Consider the following 20,848-nt stretch of genomic DNA (forward strand, 5'->3'; position numbering starts at 1 on the left):
GTGATTACCAAGAGATGGTGAGAGGTGAAATTGGGAGATATGGGGTTTATTTGGAGGTATTGGAAATATTCTATAATTGGATAGTGGTGATGGTTGCACAACTCTGAATATATTAAAAATTACTTATAAGCTCTGAAATGATTAAAATAGTAAACTTTATAGTATGTGATTTTATTGAGACATAATTATCTCAATAAAAATTTTAATTAAAAGTTTGTGCTATAATGATCACCACTTTCCCAAATTTTGTTGACCTCTCTGCCTTCATTTTCCTGGGAGTATAGCCACTGCTTCATATGCTGTCTACACAAGAAAACAGAAGATTCCAAATCATTTGTGCTCAATAAATATTTATTTTATCTAATCAGAATGTCAGTATCTTCAATATGCTAGTTAATTTTCCACAAGCATAACTTTAAATTTCAACAAACCAAAGGCTAAGGAGATAAAAATTGTGCTTGGAGTCAGAAAACCTGCAATAAAGATATGAACAAGTCTTGTTTATCTGAGCTTTGGTTTTCTCATCTCTAAAACAGGAATTCTAATGCATACTGCACCAACTTGTTGAAAAAACCAGATGGCACAGTGTATGTGAAAGTGCTTTGTAAATTTTACATGGCTATAGAAGCTGTAGTTATTCTTTTCTTTCTAATTTTAATTTTAGTATATTTCCTTTAAAACTTTTAGGCTATTTCCCTTTAAATAAACTTAAAATCTGGGCATTTGGAGTGAATACATTTAGGTCTGAATTTCAGCTCTGCCACATTTTAGCTATGTGACCTAGATAGTTCTGTCTCTCTCACTCAGGTTTCTCATCTAGAAAAAAAGGAAAGTAAAGCCTCTGTCATAAAGCCACTGTAGGATTAAATAAGCAAATGTAATTGTCTAGTACAGTGCTCTGCATGTGGTGAACTCTCTGAAGTGTCACAGAAAAAAAAAAAAAATTCACCTGCCACAATTCTCTTAAAATCTACAAATGCTAATCGACTTGGTTGGCTGGCAAACCTAAAATTCCAATCTCTTAATGTTTCTTCTAATATATATCTGTCTGTTCAAAAATGAATAATGTATACTGTCAACAGAGAAGTTTAATGAAATGTTTTTTTCCCTTTGAAGGTGGCATGTTGCACACTAATTAGATTGTATTTGGATGCCTATACATTCATTACCAAAATACTTTGTAAAACCCAATTTTACTCTCAATTTTTAAATTCAAAAGTTTTATATTTAAATGTGTGTGCATATATGTACATACATATTTGCTTACATAAATATACATATGTACATATGTAAGTTCAGTTCAATCTCTCAGTTGTATCCAACTCTTTGGGACCCCAATGGACTGCAGCACGCCAGGCTTCCCTGTCCATCATCAACTCCCGGAGCTTACTCAAACTATGTCCATAGAATGGTGATGCCATCCAAGCAGCTCATCCTCTGTTATCCCCGGATCCTCCTGCCTTCAGTCTTTGCCTGCATCAGGGTTCCAGTGAGTCAGTGCTTTGCATCAGGTGGCCAAAGTATATTGGAGCTTCAGCTTCAGCATCAATCCTTCCAATGAATATTCAGGACTGATTTCCTTTAGAATTGACTGGTTTGATCTCCTTGCTGTCCATGGGGCACTCAGGAGTCTTCTCCAGCACCACAGTTCAAAAGCATCAGTTCTTCAGCACTCAGCTTTCTTTATGGTCCAACGCTCACATCCATACATGAATACTGAAAAAACCATACCTTTACCTAGACAAATCTTTGTTGGCAAAGTAACGTCTCTTCTTTTTTAATATGCTGTCTAGTTTGGTCATCACTTTTCTTGCAAGGAACAAGCATCTTTTAATTTCATGGCTGCAGTCACCATCTGCAGTGATTCTGGAGCCCAAGAAAATAAAGACTGTCACTGTTTCCATTGTTTCCCCATCTATTTGCCATGAAGTGGTGGGACAGGATGCCATGATCTTTGTTTTCTGTATGTTGAGTTTTAAGTCAGCTTTTTCACTCTCGTCTTTCACTTTCGTCAATAGGGTCTTTACTTTCTCTTCCCTTTCTGCCATTACATTGGTATCACCTGCATGTCTGAGGTTGTTAATATTTTTCCTGGCAATCTTGATTCCAGCTTGTGCTTCCAGTCTGGCATTTCTCATGATGTACTCTGAATATAAGTTAAATAAGCAGGGTGACAATATACAGCCTTGATGTACCCTTTCCCAGTTTTGAACCAGTCCTTTGTTCCCGGTCCACTTCTAACTGTTGCTTCTTGACCCGCATACACATTTCTCAGGAGGCAGGTAAGGTGGTCTGGTATTCCCATCTCTTTAAGAATTTTCCACAATTTGTTGTGATCCACACAAAGGTTTTAACATAGCCAGTGGAGTAGAAATAGACGTTTTTCTGTAATTCTCTTGCTTTTTCTGTGATCCAACAGATGTTGGGAATTTGATCTCCGGTTCCTCTGCCTTTTCCAAATACAGCATGAACATCTTGAAGTTCTAAGTTCATGTACTGTTGAATCCTAGCTTGGAGAACTTTGAGCATTACTTTGCTAGCGTGTGAGATGAGTGCAACTGTGCAATAGTTTGAACATTCTTTGGCATTGCCTTTCTTTGGGATTGGATTGAAAACTGACCTTTTCCAGTCCTGTGGCCACTGCTGAATTTTCCAAATTTGCTGGCATATTGAGTTGCAGCACGTTAACAGCATAATCTTATTGGATTTGAAACAGCTCAGTTGGAATTCCATCACTTCCTCTAGCTTTGTTCTTAGTGATGTTTCCTAAGGACCACTTGACTTCACACTCCAGGATGTCTGGCTTTAATTGAGTGGCACACCATTGTGGTTATCTGGCTCATTAAGATCTTTTTTATTTAGTTCTGTGTATTCTTGCCGTCTCTTTTTAATATCTTCTCCTCCTGTAGGTCCATGTTTCTATCCTTTATTGAGCCCATCTTTGCATGAAATATTCCTTTAGTATCTCTAATTTTCTTGAAAAGATGTCTAGGCTTTCCCATTCTGCTATTTTCATCTATTTCTTTTCATTGATCACTTAGGAAGGCTATCATACCTCTCCTTGCTATTCTTTGGAACTCTGCATTCAGATGGGTATATCTTTCCTTTTCTTTGCCTTTCATGTCTCTTCTTTTCTTTGCTATTTGTAAATGCTCCTCAGACAATCATTTTGCCTTTTTGCATTTATTTTTCTTGGGGATGGTTTTGTTTTTTTGTTGTTGTTGTTTGTTTGTTTTTTAATTTTTTTCCATTTATTTTTATTAATTGGAGGCTAATTACTTTACAATATTGTAGTGGGTTTTGCCATACATAAACCACCTCCTGTACAAAGTTACAAACCTCCGTCCATAGTTCTCCATGTCCTCTGACAAAACATGCTCCACAGGAGAAAGGAATGGCAAACTCCTACAGCATTCTTGCCTTGAGAAGTCCCATGAACAGTATGAAAAGGCAAAAAGATAAGACACTGAAAGGTTAACTCCCCAGGTCAGTAGATTCCCAATGTGCTACTAGACAAGCATGAAGAAATAGTTTCAGAAAGAATTAAGAGCCAAAGCAAAAATAATGCCCAGTTGTGGATGTGACTGATGACGGGAGTAAAAGCTCATGCTATAAAGAACAATATTACATAGGAATCTGGAATGTTAGGGCCATGAATCAAGGTAAATTTTCAGTGATCAAATAGGTGATGGCAAGAATGAATATCAACATTTTAGGAATCAGTGAACTAAAATGGACTAGAATGGGCAAATTTAATTGAGATGACCATTATATCTACCACTGTGGGCAAGAATCCTATGGAAGAAATGGACTAGCCCTCATAGTCAATGAAAGAATCCAGTCAGTACTTGGATGCAATCTCAAAAACGACAGAATGATCTCTGTTCATTTCCAAGGCAAACCATTCAATATCACAGTAATCCAAGTCTATGCCCCAACCACTAATGCTGAAGAAGCTGAAGTTTAACAGTTCTGTGATGACCTGCAAGACCTTCTAGAACTAACACCAAAAAATAAATATGTCCTTTTCATCACAGGGGACTGGAATTCAACAGTAGGAAGTCAAGAGATACCTGGAATAACAGGCAAGTTTGGCCTTGGAGTACAAAATGAAGCAGGGCAAAGGCTAACAGAGTTTTGCCAAGAGAATGCACAGGTCATAAGAAGCAACCTCTTCCAACAACACAAAAGATGACTGTATGTATGGACATCAGCAGATGGTCAATACTGAAATCAGATTGATTATATTCTTTGCAGCAGAACATGGAGAGGTTCTATACAGTTAGCAAAAGCAAGATCTTTAGCTGACTGTGGCTCCGATCATGAACTCCTTATTGCAAAAATTCAAACTTAAATTGAAGAAAGTAGGGAAAACTACTGTACCATTCAGGGATGACCTAAATCAAATCCCTTACAATTATACAGTGAAAGTGACAGATAGATCCAAGGGATTAGATCTGATGTACATGTACATGTCATTTTATATTTGCAAAGTTGAAATTGAGGTTTTTGTTTTTAACAACATACACCAAAGGTTCATATAGTATCATAGGAAAACATTTAGCCCTATTGAAGGTGATGAGCTTGACAGATAGAACTCTCTTCTTCTACCTCCTTCCCCTTTAAAGAGTTTCTTAGTGTATTTTTCTGAGATAAAATGGGAGAACCAACCCAAGAATTCATAAAAGAAGGTTAGATAATCAGTGACTCAAAATTAATTAGTAAATGTTTAAAAAAAACACACACACACACTCTGAGAAATAAGTTAAACTTTCCTTATTTAATAGCACCAAAGAAAAAGAACCTATACTTGCTTTTCATCAGCAAGCCTCACTGCTGTGAATAATTTTTTGCCTGTAGTTCTGGAATCCAGTACATTCTCAACCTCAGTTTCTAAAGGGAAGTGATGAGAAATGTGTTCCAGAAGGTTGCCAACAATTATATATGGATTTGATCTGAACGCCATGAATTGTAAGGAACAATTCACCCGTTGATTTCAGGCTTCAGTCTTATGATCTCATGGACCAAGTATGATGAGAATGTAACTTCTCTAATGCAACTGCAGGGAAAACTACCAAATCTGCTGTCAATATAAATGACATTCATTTATCTCTTTATTTATACAACAGGTTTTTATTGAACAGGCTTCCCTGGTGGCTCAGTGGTAAAGAATCCTCCTGCAGTGCAAGAGACACAAGTTCAATCCCTGGGTCAGGAAGATTCCCTGGAGAAGGAGATGGCAACCCCCTCCAGTATTCTTGCCTGAGAAATCCCATGGGACAGAGGCGCCTGGCGGGCTTCAGTTCACGGGGTCACAAAAGAGTTAGCCACTAGTAGGCGACTAAACAACAACAATTTATTTATTTATTTATTTATTTTTTTATTAGTTGGAGGCCAATCACTTCACAACATTTCAGTGGGTTTTGTCATACATTGATATGAATCAGCCATGGATTTACACGTATTCCCCATCCCGATCCCCGCTCCCACCTCCCTCTCCACCCGATTCCCCCGGGTCCTCCCAGTGCACCAGGCTGGAGCACTTGTCTCATGCATCCCACCTGGGATGGTGATCTGTTTCACCATAGATAGTATACATGCTGTTCTTTTGAAATATCCCACCCTCACCTTCTCCCACAGAGCTCAAAAGTCTGTTCTGTATTTCTGTGTCTCTTCTTCTGTTTCGCATATAGGGTTGTCGTTACCATCTTTCTAAATTCCATATATATGTGTTAGTATGCTGTAATGTTCTTTATCTTTCTGGCTTACTTCACTCTGTATAAGGGGCTCCAGCTTCATCCATCTCATTAGAACTGGTTGAAATGAATTCTTTTTAACAACTGAGTAATATTCCATTGTGTATATGTACCACAGCTTCCTTATCCATTCATCTGCTGATGGGCATCTAGGTTGCTTCCATGTCCTGGCTATTATAAACAGTGCTGCGATGAACATTGGGGTGCACGTGTCTCTTTCAGATCTGGTTTCCTCAGTGTGTATGCCCAGAAGTGGGATTGCTGGGTCAGATGGCAGTTCTATTTCCAGTTTTTTAAGAAATCTCCACACTGTTTTCCATAGCGGCTGTACTAGTTTGCATTCCCACCAACAGTGTAAGAGGGTTCCCTTTTCTCCACACCCTCTCCAGCATTTATTGCTTGTAGACTTTTGGATAGCAGCCATCCTGACTGGCGTGTAATGGTACCTCATGGTGGTTTTGATTTGCATTTCTCTGATAATGAGTGATGTGGAGCATCTTTTCATGTGTTTGTTAGCCATCTGTATGTCTTCTTTGGAGAAATGTCTGTTTAGTTCTTTGGCCCATTTTTTGATTGGGTCATTTATTTTTCTGGAATTGAGCTGCAGGAGTTGCTTGTATATTTTTGAGAGTAATCCTTTGTCTGTTTCTTCATTTGCTATTATTTTCTCCCAATCTGAGGGCTGTCTTTTCACCTTACTTATAGTTTCCTTTGTAGTGCAAAAGCTTTTAAGTTTCATTAGGTCCCATTTGTTTAGTTTTGCTTTTATTTCCAATATTCTGGGAGGTGGGTCACAGAGGATCTTGCTGTGATTTATGTCGGAGAGTGTTTTGCCTATGTTCTCCTCTAGGAGTTTTATAGTTTCTGGTCTTACATTTAGATCTTTAATCCATTTTGAGTTTATTTTTGTGTATGGTGTTAGAAAGTGTTCTAGTTTCATTCTTTTACAAGTGGTTGACCAGTTTTCCCAGCACCACTTGTTAAAGAGGTTGTCTTTTTTCCATTGTATATCCTTGCCTCCTTTGTCAAAGATAAGCTGTCCATAGGTTCGTGGATTTATCTCTGGGCTTTCTATTCTGTTCCATTGATCTATATTTCTGTCTTTGTGCCAGTACCATACTGTCTTGATGACTGTGGCTTTGTAGTAGAGTCTGAAGTCAGGCAGGTTGATTCCTCCAGTTCTATTCTTCTTTCTCAAGATTACTTTGGCTATTCGAGGTTTTTTGTATTTCCATACAAATTGTGAAATTCTTTGTTCTAGTTCTGTGAAAAATACCGTTGGTAGCTTGATAGGGATTGCATTGAATCTATAGATTGCTTTGGGTAGAATAGCCATTTTGACAATATTGATTCTTCCAATCCATGAACACGGTATGTTTCTCCATCTGTTTGTGTCCTCTTTGATTTCTTTCATCAGTGTTTTATAGTTTTCTATGTATAGGTCTTTTGTTTCTTTAGGTAGATATACTCCTAAGTATTTTATTCTTTTTGTTGCAATGGTGAATGGTATTGTTTCCTTCATTTCTCTTTCTGTTTTTTCATTGTTAGTGTATAGGAATGCAAGGGATTTCTGTGTGTTAATTTTATATCCTGCAACTTTACTATATTCATTGATTAGCTCTAGTAATTTTCTGGTAGAGTCTTTAGGGTTTTCTATGTAGAGGATCATGTCATCTGCAAACAGTGAGAGTTTTACTTCTTCTTTTCCTATCTGGATTCCTTTTACTTCTTTTTCTGCTCTGATTGCTGTGGCCAGAACTTCCAATACTATGTTGAATGGTAGTGGTGAGAGTGGGCACCCTTGTCTTGTTCCTGATTTCAGGGGAAATGCTTTCAATTTTTCACCATTGAGGGTCATGCTTGCTGTGGGTTTGTCATATACAGCTTTTATTATGTTGAGGTATGTTCCTTCTATTCCTGCTTTTTGGAGAGTTTTAATCATAAATGAGTGTTGAATTTTGTCAAAGGCTTTCTCTGCATCTATTGAGATAATCATATGGTTTTTATCTTTCAATTTGTTAATGTGGTGTATTACATTGATTGATTTGCGGATATTAAAGAATCCTTGCATTCCTGGGATAAAGCCCACTTGGTCATGGTGTATGATTTTTTTAATATGTTGTTGGATTCTGTTTGCTAGAATTTTGTTAAGGATTTTTGCATCTATGTTCATCAGTGATATTGGCCTGTAGTTTTCTTTTTTTGTGGCATCTTTGTCTGGTTTTGGAATTAGGGTGATGGTGGCCTCATAGAATGAGTTTGGAAGTTTACCTTCTTCTGCAATTTTCTGGAAGAGTTTGAGTAAGATAGGTGTTAGCTCTTCTCTAAATTTTTGGTAGAATTCAGCTGTGAAGCCATCTGGTCCTGGGCTTTTGTTTGCTGGAAGATTTTTGATTACAGTTTTGATTTCCTTGCTTGTGATGGGTCTGTTAAGATCTTCTATTTCTTCCTGGTTCAGTTTTGGAAAGTTATACTTTTCTAAGAATTTGTCCATTTCATCCAAGTTGTCCATTTTATTGGCATAGAGCTGCTGGTAGTAGTCTCTTATGATCCTTTGTATTTCAGTGTTGTCTGAACAACAACAATTTATTAAACACTTATCTGTCAGATAAAATGGAAATCACTGGGAATAAAAGGTGTACAAGACAACAGTCTCTACCTTGAGAAGGTCCCAGCGCAGTAAGAGAAGGCAAGCATACCACAAACCCTTAGAGAAATGGTGGGATGGTCAGTAATAATAGTAGATTATTGATCTGCTGTTGATCTACTATCAAAAATAGTAGATTTTTGATCTGCTAATAACCTAGTGATACATCTAGTTCTGCTGGGAACTGAGTTTCACAAAGGAGATGATGCCAAATATGAGTTTTTAGGAAACTGTGTAGGAAAGTAAAGGTGGAAAGTAATAGTCCAGGCAGAGAAAAAAAATGCAGAAAACCATAAGAACATGTTATATTCTGAATCCTGCAGTTTGTATGGACAACCATGGCATCTGTGGAGAAATAGCACAAATGATTGTCAAGAAGAAGCTAAGTCATGCCATAATAGAACAATATACATCCTATAGGCAATAGAAAGCTTTTATAGGATTTAAACAGGAGAGAGTTCTGATCAGGTTAGATTTATGGCAGTGCAGGAAATGGAGTGGAAGGAGTCTAGAAGTAGAAAGGCTCAATGTAAGACTATTGGAAGGGTTCAGGTAAGAGGTGGCAAATTCAAATCAAAGTCCAAATGAGGGATTGTAAGAATGCAGAGCAGAGGAATTAAATTTGCCTTGGAGATAGATACGATGGATGTAACTATTTAAATGTATGTGGTCTCAAATCATGCTCAGGTTATTAAATTGTAAGACATAAAAACAAGAGAAACAGGTCGTGGAGTCTCTGTGTATCACTGGTAATAATGGTTGTGTACCACTGATGTTTCCCAGCAAAATTTATACAGAGTAATGAAAGAAGATTGCCAAGAACAGAACTAGGGAGTTAGAAAAGATGCATTCGTGTGAGAGGTGGAAGAAGCAAACAGCATAGTTTCAAGGAATGAGAAAATTTTAGGAAAGAGGGAAGTTATTTAGGAAATTTTACCATAGCGTGATAAGTTTAGAAAGAAAAGCACTCAAAGTTAACAATGAGAAGATCATCAGCAATCTCAGAGCAGTTTTTATGGAGTGGTGAGGCATGACTTGCTCTATAAAATAAGTACCAGTAGTCCCTATCCTTTTAAATTATAAAGTGCCCCAGAATTTCTTATTTTTTTTTAAAGAATTCTCCCAAGTTCCCTACTTGCACAGTCAAAATTGAGAGAGGGAGTTCCCTGACATCCACACTTAGGCTGAGGAAGAAGGCAGATGTCCTAGAGTTCTCTCGCAATACTCAGGTAGAAATCTGGTCCTGCAGAGGGCTGCAGACAAGGCAAGCTGCTCCTCCAGTAAGACTAAATTGGGTTCCAAGTTGCCTACCTGAAGGCACTGGGACCAGTTAGGAGTGAGGAGGGCATAGTAAGGAGTAGAGAAGGTTTAGAATAGCTGTTTGGGGAAAGAGTGATATAATTACAAAAATGAGGTGTTAAATTCATGCATGAGGAATGAATGAGTAAGCAATTACCCACAGAGAATGAAAGTTGACCTGTGGCAACAGATTATCCTAGCATTTGCATTTACCACGACTGATTTTTTTTTTTTTTTAATTTAGGCCTTGCCAAGACAGGCATTTTAAGGCCACTGTTCTAAATGTTTCTATTTCACTGGATTTAATGAGATATTCAGTTCAGTCACTCAGTCGTGCCCGACTCTTTGCAACCCCATGGAATGCAGCACGCCAGGCCTCCCTGTCCATCACCAACTCCCAGAGTTTACCCAAACTCATGTCCCTTGAGTCGGTGATGCCATCCAAGCATCTCATTCTCTGTCGTCCCCTTCTCCTCCTGTGCTCAATCTTTCCCAGCATCAGGGTCTTTTCAAATGAGTCAGCTCTTCGTATCAGGTGGCCAAAGTATTGGAGTTTCAGCTTCAACATCAGCCTTTCCAATGAACACCCAGGACTGATCTCCTTTAGGATGGATTGGCTGGATCGCCTAACAGTCCAAGGAACTCTCAAGGGTCTTCTCCAACACCACAGTTCAAAAGCATCAATTCTTCTGCACTCAGCTTTCTTTATAGTCCAACTCTCACATCCATATATGACTACCAGAAAAACCATAGCTTTGACTAGACAGACATTTGTTGACAAGGTAATGTCTCTATTTCTTAATATGCTGTCTAGGTTGGTCATAACTTTTCTTCCAAGGAGTAAGTGTCTTTTAATTTTATGGCTTCAGTCACCATCTGAGGTGATTTTGGAGCCCCCAGAATAAAGTCTCTGTCTCCTCATCTATTTGCCTTGAAGTGATGGGACCAGATGCCATGATCTTAGTTTTCTGAATGTTGAGCTTTAAGCCACCTTTTTCACTCTCCTCTTTCACTTTCATCCAGAGGCTCTTTAATTCTTCTTCACTCTCTGCCATAAGGGTGGTATCATCTGCATATCTGAAGTTATTGGTATTTCTGCCGGCAATCCTGATTCCAGCTTGTGCTTCCTCCAGCCTAGCATTTCTCACGATGTACTCTGCATATAAGGTAAATAAGCAGGGTGACAATATACAGCCTTGACGTACTCCTTTTCCTATTTGGAACCAGTCTGTTGTTCCATGTCCAGTTCTAACTGTTGCTTCCTGACTTGCATATAGGTTTCTCAAGAGGCAGGTCAGGTGGTCTGGTATTCCCATCTCCTTCAGAATTTTCCACAGTTTATTGTGATCCACACAGTGGAAGGCTTTGGCATAGTCAATAAAGCAGAAATAGATGTTTTTCTGGAACTCTCTTGCTTTTTTGATCATCCAGCAGATGTTGGCAATTTGATCCCTGGTTCCTTGCCTCTTCTAAAACCAGCTTGAACATCTGGAAGTTAACGGTTCAAATATTGCTAAAGCCTGGCCTGGAATATTTTGAGCATTACTTTGCAAGCGTGTGAGATGAGTGCAATTGTGTGGTAGTTTGAGCATTCTTTGGCATTGCCTTTCTTTGAGATTTTCTATAGCTCAACTGGAATTCCATCACCTCCACTAGCTTTGTTTGTAGTGATGCTTCCTAAGGTCCACTTGACTTCACATTCCAGGATGTCTGGCTCTAGGTGAGTGATCACACCATCATGATTATCTGGGTCATGAAGATCTTTTTTGTACAGTTCTTCTGTATATTTTGGCCACCTCTTCTTAATATCTTTTGCTTCTGTTAGGTCCATACCATTTCTGTCCTTTATTGTGCCCATCTTTGCATGAAATCTTCCCTTGGTATGTCTGATTTTCTTGAAGAGTTCTCTAGTCTTTCCCATTCTATTATTTCCCTCTATTTCTTTGCACTGATCACTGAGGAAGACTTTCTTATCTCTCCTTGCTATTCTTTGGAACTCTGCATTCAAATGAGTATATCTTTCCTTTTCTCCTTTGCTTTTCACTTTTCTTGTTTTCACAACTATTTGTAAGGCCTCCTCTGACAGCCATTTTACTTTTTTGCATTTCTTTTTGTTGGGGATGGTCTTGCTCCCTGTCTCCTGTACAATGTCAAGAACCTCTGTCCATAATTCATCAGGCACTCTGTCTATCAGATCTAGTCCCTTAAATCTATTTCTTCCTTCCACTGTATAATCATAAGGGATTTAATTTAGGTCATACCTGAATGTCTAGTGGTTTTTCCCACTTTCTTCAATTTAAGTCTGAATTTGGCAATAAGGAGTTCATGATCTGAGCCACAGTCAGCTCCCGGTCTTAAAAACAAATGAACTGTTTTCTCTAGGGCCAAGTTCATACTTGACTTCACAGAGTAGAAACTTAAAATGTTCTAAATTAACCTGAATCAATCATTAAAAGATTGTCTCAGGTGAGAGAAGAAGGCACATCTGGTTAAGAGCCTGAGTGCCATGTGAAACATGTAAACGATTGGTTAAATGAAAATAGGACATTATTTCTCTTGCTTATACACTAAGCTGCCTTTTATTGTGCCTTTTTTTTTTATTTTAATTAAAAGTATCTTAAATTTTTAGAACGAGTTTTTTTTTCTAAATATGTGCACACTTATTTTTCTCCCTTTCAAAAAAAAAGGTCAGAGTAGCAAGTTAAACCCTTCCTTGAAACTAACAAGAAAAGAACTTTTTGGTTCTAATTGTAGTTATTGTCTGGATTAGATATTTTCCAATCTCCTAGTATGCTGTGCTAGTTTCCCCAGCAGTTTCATCCTGTAGTAGAACTTGTCTGTTGTATAATCTCCCCAACTAAAAGTGTCCACAGTCAAAAACAATAGCATGCATTCTGGGCACAATTACCTACTGCTATTTCTCTCTAAATATCATGATGTTCTTTTTCTATGAAATTTTTAGGCTATGATGTAAAAGAGAGCTCTCTTTTTGTGTGGCTCTCTTCTTGGGGCTTCAAGGCAATTGGCCCTTGCAGCTTCTATTTCTGCAAGTGAGTTACCAAAATTGCTAACCAGTTCCATTTGGGTTGTGGATTAAATGTTTACAAATAGCAGCTTTAGTCTCAGGCAATTTAAAAGCAGGGCTTAGCTTGAAGCACCATTTGACAATTGATTTTACTTTCTTTTACTTTCATTACCAAAATATCTCAGATATTCACTCCTACTGACCCACCCTCCAAAATAATTTTTCATTAATGAGAAAAATCGATTAATGAACCTACAGTGTGCCTTGATTTAAAGAGCTATCATCATTTGATTCTTTCTATAAACATGCATTGGGTGTCTAGGCTACAGTGAGATTCTGCAGTTGCAGAGTTGGTAAGCATGGCCTTTTCCCTTGGGTCCTTGCAAGCCAGTCAAGGAAGAACATTGTAAGTTCTATAGCAGAGGTGTGCACAGAGCAAAGAGGAAGGTCTTCACCATCATCTGTACTACATATTGACTTGGAGGAGATTTAAAATATTTTGTATTAAAAGAGAGGAATCTCCATTTTATGTGATTTAGCAATTCCTTTTAAAAAACAATTTCTTAAAGTAAGGCACACTTACAACCTCTGCCCTTGAAATAAATATGTAAGAGTAAATGTTTGTGAGATGTTATAGCATCCTAATATGTTTTACACTGTTAAAGTTTGTGTGAATTTAGAATGACAGTATATACATTTCTGACTTTTTCTTTCATGTAGAGTCTTGCAGCCAGGTGGGTTCTGAGAGATCATGTGCTCTTGGGATAGAAAACTTGAAGTCCAGAATTTAGGACTCACTCCAGGTCAAACTGTGAAAGGGGACAAATAGGGCCTAAGATATAAGTCTGTTTTTTGCAAAAAAAAAAAAAAATTTAATCTATGCTTAGAATATTTTTATGAGCACTGACTTGTAACAACATATTTGAATTCTAAGCTTTTATATTTAGGAAATTTCATGTAAATTTATCAGGTCATATTCAAGAAAGCATTAAAGAGCAAATCATGAATAAAAATAGCCACTTCTAGAAATTGTCCCTTTTTTTCAATCCTATTTGTTAAAGTCACAGTTATGATATATGCTCTCTGTAAAAGGTCAATTAGCAGATTCCCCAGAATATTTAAAGTTTTATGTTATCTTCCAAATGTCAAGTCTAAGTTAGAAATGTTACATTTGGGAGAATTTTGCCATAAGATAGTCCATATGATGAAAAATATATATTCCAGGTCAAGGATAAGGGGATGATACGGAATCATACTCTGCCTCCAGGAGTCTAAGAGACTGTACAGTCCAGAACAGTCAGCGATCTCAGTTCCCAAACAGTGGTCCACTCCTGAGATGGTGATGAAATTGAACATTGATTGATGAAATTGATTGACCTCTATGAACTTACGTGAAGTAGTACAGAAAGATAGTTTTCATGCTTTTTTAATATGGGAAAGCCTCAACCTGCATATAAACTATGGGGTAAGTTCTAGGAGAGGACTGAATGTATAAAGAGAAGAAAATAACCAATGGGATAAAGCGTTGGTCCCAGTAAAGGCCAAGGAGAGTAAGATTAAAAGTTCTAGTAGAATGCTGACCTTCGAACAATTCTTTTTCAGAGCCTGGAGGAAAAGAGGTGAGGATAGCTGTGGCTATAGTTATCTTTGTTCAGTCTGAATTTAAAGTTGAAAAAGTTCATTCCTAATCCTTACAGTTTTTACTGGGAAGCAAGAAAGACCTAAATCTAAAAGATTTGTAAGAGGAAATAAGGATTAGGATTGGAGGCAAGTTGTGAGCATTTGGGATATCAGTTGTGGGATTGCGAGCAGGTAGACGTTTCCTTGCAGCAGTGAAGATCCAGCTTCAGCTGAATACTGTGCATTGTAGCTCAGTCGGTAAAGAATCTCCCTGCAGTGCAGGAGACCTGGGTTCGATCCCTAGGTTGGGAAGATCCCCTGGAGAAGGAAATGGCAACCCTCTCCAGTATCCTTGCCTGGAAAATCTCATGGACAGAGGAGCCTGGTGGGCTGAAGTCCATGGGGTCGCAAAGAGTCAGGCACGACTGAGCGACTAACACTTACTTATGGTGTTACCAGTATTCCTGGTTATGTTAATTCTCCACCAGCGCAGAGCAATTTAGATATAGAAAGTAAGAACAAAGATGGTTAGAAAGAACCAGACATAAAAGTTTATAGGCAAGAGAACCTAAATACAAAAACATTCAGGGTCTGGTGGTTAACATGGTTTAACATGAAAGTCTGACAGAGAAGGACTCAAAGCTGTGAAGTCAGTGAAGTGTCAGGAAGAAAGGAGTGTGGGAGATCTCTGGGACAAAGAACAGTTATTCTAGGAATAAGAAAGAGATTTTGAAGGAAAGGAATGAAAAATCTATATGTGTGTTTTAGATCAGGGATCAGCAAACTTCCTGTAAAGGGTAAGATAGTAAATATCTGTGGCTTTGCAGGCCATATAGATTCTGTTATACTTCTCAGCTCTGCCCTTTAAGTTGTAGGCATTCATAGATAAGTAAACAAATGGGCATGGCTATGTTTCAATAAAACCTTATTTTAAAAATGGGCTGATTTATATTTGTCTCAAGGGCCATAGTTTGCTGACTCCTGTTCTAGATAACGACCGTTTCCAGGATGTGGGTGAAGTTAAGTGGTTAGAAACCAACGGGTCAATGTTATAAGATTAGTATATTGACTATAAACCATCTAAATCTAACAGACACTGAGCGAACACTTCACTCAAGAACAGAATAACACATTCTTCATAAGTGTACAAGAAGCATTCTCCAAGATAGGTCATATGCTAGGCTGCAAAATGAGCCTAGGTAAATTTTAAAAGCATTAAAATCGTACAGAATATGTTCTATGATCACAGTTGGGTGAAATTAGAAATCACAGCAGCAGCAGCAGCAATCATAAATAACTCACAAAGAAATCTAGGAAATTCACAAGCATGTGAAAATTAAATAACACACTCCTCAATTGCCAGTGGATCAAAGAAGAAATTACAAGGAAAATTACTAAATAGTTTGAGATGGGTGAAAATGAAGACATACCCCACCAAATATGGGATGCAGCTAAAGCATTGCTTAGGGAGAAACTTATAGCTATAAATGCCTACATTTAAAAAGAGAAAGATACCAAAATCAAAAATCTAATCCTCTGTCTTAAGAGACAGAAGGGACAATAATCAGGTCTGAGATGCCCTGAGGAGATAGAATGAGATGAAAGCCCAGATAAGAGAGGTCGACAATAGCCGGGAAGGACGGCTTCTATTTGTAACTGGAGTGTGTGCGTGCCTTCTAAGTCGCTTCAATTGTGTCTGACTCTTTGCAACCCTATGGACTATAACCCACCAGGCTCCTCTGTCCAAGGGATTCTACAGACGAGAATACTGGAGTGGGTTGCCATGCTGTCCTCCAGGGGATCTTTTGACCCAGCAATCAAACCTGAGTCTCTTGCGTCTCCTGCATTGGCAGATGGGTTCTTTACAAATAGGAAAGTATTAATAGAATGGTTTATATGTTTGCTATAAGATTATAAACTCCCCATTTTTACCACTTGCATCTGTTTTCTCTGTAAAACTTGAGTTGAGTTCCTTTGCAGAGAGTAAAGAGAAATGAAGCATTGGAAATCTGAGGAATAGTTTTTGTGCCGAATGGTTGAAATAGTCCTCCAATGGAGTTGACTAGGAAAAACTATTAAGAATTTTAGGCTGTTGAGGATCCTTTTGAGGCTGGTAGTAGTATGCTATAGAGGAACTACTGATCTGCCCTACTGTGTAATTCCTTCAGTTGCATTGGGTATGCGGGTAAAGGCACAGAAAAGGCAAATGTTGACATTTACATATTAGCTAGATGGGTGAGATAAGAAGATAAATAGGCAGGGAAATTTAGGATATTGAAATGATGAGTCATGGGCAATAAGCTAGTTAAGGACAGAACCAAAGGAAAAAAAGCTTGCTTCCAGTTCAAGATGGTGGAGTAGAAAGATGTGCATTTATCTCCTCCTGCGAGAGTACCAAAATCTCAACTAACTGTTGAATAACCATTGACAAGAGGACTCTGGAACCCACCGAAAAAAGATACCTCATATCCAAGACAAAGAAGAAGCCACAGCAAGATGGTGGGAGGGACACAATCATGATAAAATCAAATCTCATGCCTGCAGTGTGGGTAGCCCACAAACTGGAGAACAATAATACCAAAGAAGTTCTTCCATTCTTAGGAAGGTTCCAAACCCAACACCAGGGTTCCCAGCCTGGGGATCCAACAATGGGATTGGAATTCCCCAGCAAATCTGACCTTGAAGACCAGTGGGAATTGACTATAGAACTTCCACAGGACTGGGGGAAACAGACTCCTGTCTTGGACGGTACAAACAAAATCTTGTGTGCACCAAGACCCAGAGGAAAGGAGCAGTGATCCCATAGGAGACTGAACCAAAACTACCTGCAAGTGTTGGAGGGTCTCCTGTGGACGCCTGGGTTGGCAAGGCCTCAGCACAGGGACAGGGCCACTGGCAGCAACAGGCCGGGAAGGTCTCCCTTGGTGTAAACCCTCTTGGAGTTTGCTGTTAACCCTACCATAGAATCCATAGAACCCAGAACGGGGTCCCCTAAAGCCAAACAAGTACCAGAAGGGAATGTAACCCCAGCCATCAACATATAATTGGATTAAAGTTTTACTGACCAATGCCCTGCCCATTAGAACAAGACCTAGTTTTTCCCTTAGCCAGTCCAACCCATCAGGAGGCTTTCACAAGCCTCTTAGCTTCCTCCACCAGAGGACAGACCGAAGAAGCAAGAAGAACCACAGTTCCACAGCAGCTGGAACAAAAAAGACATTACAGAATGAAAGACATTACAGGATGAAAAAGCAGAAAGTTATGTCCCAGATGAAGGGAAAAGATAAAACCCTAGAAAAACAGCTAAATGAAATGGAGATAGGCAACCTTCTAAATAAAGAATTCAGAATAATGATAATGAAGGTGATCTAGGATCTTGAGAAACAAAGAAGGTGCAAGAAATGTTTACCAAAGACCTACAAGAACTAAAGAACAAACAAAGAGAAGTGAATAATGCATGAGACGGAATCAATAGCAGAGTAACTGAGGCAGAAGTACAGATAAATGACCTGGAGGTCAGAATGGTGGAAATTACTGCCACAGAACAGAATGTAGATAAAGGATACATAGTAATCAAACTGACAAAAATTAAAGACAAGGATATAATATTAAAAGTAACAAGGGAAAAATGACAACATAAAAGGGAATTTTCATCATGCTACCAGCTGATTTCTCAACAAAAACTGTATAAGCCAGAAGGGAATGGCACAATATGTTTAATGTGATGAAGGGAAGAACCTGCAATCAAGAATACTCTACCCAGCAAGACTCTCATTCAGATTTGATGGAGCAATCAAAAGCTTTCCAAACAAGCAAAAGTTAAGAGAATTCAGCACCACCAAACCAGCTTTACAACAAATGCTAAAGGAATTTCTCTAGACAGGAAACACAAGAGAAGGCAAATACCAACAGAAAATAAACCCAAAACAATTAGGAAAGTGGTAATAAGATCATAACTATTGATAATTTCCTGAAATTTAAGTGGATTAAATGTACCAACCAAAAGACATAGACTGGTTGGGCAGATGAAAACATGTGTGTATGTATTTCCACTTACCATATCACTCTGTTTGACCCCCCCAAACTGTATGTAATTATTTTATATTGTTGGGTTAATCATGTTCCCATTATGGCTTGCAATTGTAATTATCTTTTATTTTTAGTCTGGCTATTGATTGTGAAAACTGTTAAATATCTTTTACTTTTTAAAAAAATGATATACATGCGAAAAAAAAATTTTTAATAAAATAAAAATCACCCCTCTCATAAGGAAAAAAGGGATAAATTGGGAGATTAGAGTTGACATATGCACACTACCATATATAAAATAGATATTTAATAAAGGCCTACTTACAGCACAACAAACTCTATTGAATACTCTGTAATGGCCTATAGAATATATATGTATGTATAACTGAGTCATTTTACTGAACACAGGAAACTCACACAAATTGTAAGTCAACTATACACCAATAAAGTTTTTTTAAAAATCAAAAAGAGAAAGAAAGGAAAAAGCTAATGAACAGGGAGCACATCAATTAACTGGAGGTTGTCATGAGGTCTACAAAAATCAACATCATTTTTGTTCACTAACAAGTCCCAGCTCCTGGAATAGTGCCTGGCACAGAGTAAGTGTAATATATTTGTATTTGTTAAATGAATGATCATGTCAGAGCAGAAATCATTTAGTAAGGAAGATAGAATAATAGGAGGTTGTGGTCAGAGTTGATGTTTGAACAGGTGATGGAAGAGGTGAAGCATTATGGATAATATGTCTGACATGTACATGCAGTAGGTAACTGGTTTCTGGCCTTTTATAGGAAATAAGTATTTTTCAAAAAATTTAAATAGTCATTTCTCTACAAATGGGTGAATTGACATTTCCCAAATAATTATCATTTAAAGCCACTGAAACCATCAGGGTTTTTAACTCTACCTCATATGGGCAAAATAAACGAACAGAATACTAGTAGGAATGATCTTCCCTTCCAAATTAACCTAGTCTAGTTCTTAAATCCAGAAGCTCAGAGTACTTCTCATGATTTCTATTTTATTTTGTTTATCACAGTTGTGGACAGTTTTAGGTTCACAGTACTGTATCACCTTTCTAAAGTATATTGATCTTTTGGTAGGCTTTGAAAGACCCCTTTTTTTGCTTTTAGTGTACAGCTAAAGTCTCATTAAAAATAGACTATTTGTAAAGTAAAGATTTACAGAGAGAATGACAGTGGTCTTAATTTTTAAACAATGCCAGTCTTTTGCATTTAGCTAAATGCATCAAAGAAGTGTTTTGATTTTGATGATTCATGTCTTTTTCAGATAGCTTGCATTAGTTCTTACTCTATTTCTCTCCCACATGCCACTGTGTAATTACTTGTACAAAGTAGATATTTAATAAGTCTGTACTGACTTATCTTTAATTATGTAATAAGTTGTTCCCTGAAATTCTCTTCTCTCTACTTCTTTCCCTGGTAAATTTCTCTTATGATCCATCTCAAATATCATCTCTGAAATTATCCCCCATTCTTACAGGCAAATAATCAGGTCTCTGCCCTTAGAGTATTTCTGTGTTCTATCATATCATCATCATTAACAGGTATAGCTATTTCTTATCCTTTCCTTTTATCTACCAAGGAGCAGAGCAGGGACTTTAACTTATTCATCTTAGGGTCTCCATACCTTGTATGTGACAACTGTGTATAACGTGTTCCAGGTTTGTCTGGCAAATAGTATGACAGTGAGAAAACTCATTCTGCAAGCACACTGTTGGCTTCTGTTGGAAAATCCTGCCCTCTAAAGGATTTTGCCTCTTTAAAATTTTCCTGAAGTTAGGCTATTGCTGTTAGGTGAGCAATGATTGGTTGGTAATGGGTCTGGAATCCAACCAGTGGATGAGAAAAGTTAGCCTTTTCCCCTTTACCAACCTTTTTTCTTTTCTCTTTTTCAGAAAAATTTATGCAGTTTTTAAAGGTTACAACTTCTTTTAATTAAGCATACAACATAGTTGATTTTCAATATATATTTATTAAAAGTACAAGTATCCCCCAGGATGTTAATTCTGGCCATTCTTAGGGTGGTGGCATTTTTATTTTTTAACTTTTTCCTCTAGATGTAATTTTTTTTTATTCTTTGAATTTTCTATTTCATGAACTATATTAGGAAACAATTCCATTTTTTAAAAAAGATATGGTACATGATGGAAACATTTAAGAGAAGTAAATGCTTTGGTACAGTTTGGAACCAGGTAACTGGTTCAAAATGAACCAATCTGTGCTCTGGTAACAAATCTCAGTGGCTTAGGAAAGCAAAGTATATTTGCTGCTGGCAGACTGGAGTTCTTATACATCCAATACTGCACATCCAGTCCACCTCCATTTCAAAGTGGTTTCCAAAGTTGCTGCATCCAGAGTAGGTAGAGATGGAAGAAATCAGCCATTTCTCACCTGCCTTATCACAAGTTATTTGCCAGAGCCAAACCGAGTCACATGGCCCCGCGCTTTA

The 20,848-nt window shown here is 37.9% G+C and overlaps 1 protein-coding gene across 1 annotated transcript in view; it reads left to right on the top strand.

The window, feature by feature from the left end:
* SLC2A13 (solute carrier family 2 member 13) overlaps positions 1 to 20,848 on the top strand; it is a 495,370-nt gene that overhangs the window by 357,471 nt on the left and 117,051 nt on the right. The window lies entirely within an intron of this gene.

This window comes from Dama dama, chromosome 3, assembly GCF_033118175.1.
Source record: "Dama dama isolate Ldn47 chromosome 3, ASM3311817v1, whole genome shotgun sequence".
Taxonomy (NCBI): domain Eukaryota; kingdom Metazoa; phylum Chordata; class Mammalia; order Artiodactyla; family Cervidae; genus Dama; species Dama dama.